This window comes from Molossus molossus, unplaced genomic scaffold (genome assembly GCF_014108415.1).
Source record: "Molossus molossus isolate mMolMol1 unplaced genomic scaffold, mMolMol1.p scaffold_m16_p_2, whole genome shotgun sequence".
Classification (NCBI taxonomy): domain Eukaryota; kingdom Metazoa; phylum Chordata; class Mammalia; order Chiroptera; family Molossidae; genus Molossus; species Molossus molossus.
In genome coordinates this window covers 11,913,957-11,916,610 of record NW_023425355.1, presented here as the reverse complement: position 1 = coordinate 11,916,610, position 2,654 = coordinate 11,913,957, and the positions used below count along the sequence as shown (strand labels likewise).

The window sequence follows — 2,654 nt, the reverse complement described above, 5'->3', positions numbered from 1 at the left end:
TAGAAGAAATTAGTCTTAAAATAAATATAGATACACCATACACAAAAGATGTAAAATCTGATTTCAATAACAAAATATGAGGGGGAAATTAGTTCAAGTATAGTTTTTATCCAGTAGAAGTTAAGCTGTTATCAGCTTAAATGTAATATTATATCTATATAATGATTTAAATAAACCTAATGTTAACCTCAAATTAACAAAACTATAATAGACACAAAAGACTTTAAAAATGGAATCAAAGCATACCGATACCAAATATCAAGTAACAAAGAAGACAGCAAGAGTGGATGAAAAGTACCAAGTAACTACAAAGCAGTCAGAAAACTTTAAAAAATAGGAATAGTAAACACTTAACTGTCAGTAATTATGTTAAATGTAAATAAATTAAGTTATCTAGTCAAAAGATATAGAGTAATTAAATAGATAAATCAACAAGATCCAATAATATGTTGCCTATAAGAGACTTACTTTAGTATAAGGACACACATGAGTTAAAAGTGAAAATATGGAAAAGGATATTTAGCTCAAACAGTAAGCAAATAATAACAAAACTGTATATACTTATATCAGACAAACTAATTTTTTTTCTTTATTGCTTTTAGAGAGAGAGGAAGGGAGAGGGAGAGAGAGATAGAAACATTGATGAGAAAGAACATTGTTTGGCTGCCTCCTGCATGCCCCGCACTGGGGATTGGGCCCACAACTTGGGCATGTGCCCTGACCTGGAATCAAACTGGAGACCTCTTGTGCATGGGTCAACATTCGACCACTGAGCCACACTGGCCGGGCAGACAAAATAAAATTTAAGTAGAAAGCAATAAGAAGAGACAAAAAGGTCATTACATAACATAAAGTGGCCAATTATCAATAGCCTATAAGAACTGCAAACACATATTTACCCAATATTAGAGCGTATATATATATATATATATATATATATAGTAAATATTAAGAGAACTGAAGGGAGTAATAGACAGCAATACAATAACAGTAGGAAACTTTAAATCTCTACTTACATCAATAGATAGATCATCCAGATATAAAGTCAAGGAAACGTTGGCCTTAAACAACACATTAGACCAGATAAGCTTAATAGATATTTAAAGAATATTCCATCCCAAACAGCAAAATACACATTCTTTTCAAATGCACATGAAATATTCTCCAGGATAAATCACACGGTAAACCACAAAACAAGTCTTAATAAATTTTAAAATATTAAAATAATATCAAGCATCTTTTCAGATTACTATGGTATGTAACTAGAAATCAAGTCCAGATGAATCAATGACAAATTTGGCATAAAAAGTATCTGACTTGCTAAAACAAGCACTTGATAAACTTAAACTGTCATCAGGGAATGAAGAAAGAAGACAGTGATAAAATTAAGATTGGGCTGTCATGTAAAAATGAATGGTGTTCAAAATCATAGCAGTGTCTACAGAGTCTAGAAGAAGTCAGTGTACATAATTCTGGAGAACCTATTTTCAATGAAGAGATGCAATACTGGAGCTGTTACAGGAAAAAAAAACTGATTTAATACATTTTTACCCCAAGACAGCTGTATAACAGAGAAACATATGTGGATTTTAAAGGATGCTGAGAAAAACTTGTTCCATGTACATATAACTGGCTCAGAGTCAGGGTGAAGTCACCATTTCAGTATATGCTAAAAGTACATTTCTAGAACTTAGTCAAGTGTTAGAAAATAGTACATTGTTAAACGTGCACATTATATTGGAAGGAGACAAGGGATTTGATCAAAATGTGAAATTATGGAGTGTGACTGATGTACAGTGAAGTTATGTAACAATGACTGCAACAACTGTTGAGATCACCATGAGAAAAGCTGAACCGGTACAATGGGCAAGCCTTGAACTGTCTGCAACCAAAACCAGTAAAAGCGAAAAGAAGATAAAACAGAATGAGTAGTGAGAATAAACAGTTATTGCCTGTTTCAGAATTCTTAATATGTGGTATAATGGTGACTTGCTGCGGTAATGCTTTGTTTACTGTTGTTATGGTTAAATTTGGCATTTCAGGGTCAACAGTAGGTTCCTTTCTTTTTTAACAGTAAGTTCTTTCTTTCTTTCTTTCTTTCTTTCTTTTTTTTTTAATCCTCACCTGAGGATATTCCTCCATGTATCTTCAGATAGAGTGGGATGGAGAGAGTGAGAGAGAAAGAAACATTAATGTGAGAGAGACACATTGACTGGCTGCCCCCTGCACAATCCCAACCAGGGCTGGGGACCAATCTACAATCGAGGTACATGCCCTTGACCAGAATCACAACTGCAACTCTTTGTTCTGCGGGCTGACACTCTAACCGCTGAGCCAGACTGGCCAGGGCAACAGTAAGTTACTGATTGCCAAAATCAATTTATGTTTTCTATGCCTTTCATTTTTCTTTTGAGTTACCTAAGCTTGATTATTCATTTCTCCTCATTAATAGAACAGTAGTTCTGTCCCATACTTGAAGAAGCTAGAAAATAGCTCATAAACAGTTACAGTATTTCTTAGCATAATATTATGTTAAGCAGATAAATATAAATAACATTTGTTCATATCTCTTTCTGTTATTTCATAATTAGTAAAACAAAATAGAATGTCAAAATTTTCATTAGCTTTTTTAATGACTTTGTGTTCCTATAGTA

General features: G+C 33.2%; 1 pseudogene; it reads left to right on the top strand.

The window, feature by feature from the left end:
- Nucleotides 1-229: 229 nt before the first annotated feature.
- On the top strand, nt 230-1,932 carry LOC118636081 (annotated as a pseudogene).
- Nucleotides 1,933-2,654: the final 722 nt, after the last annotated feature.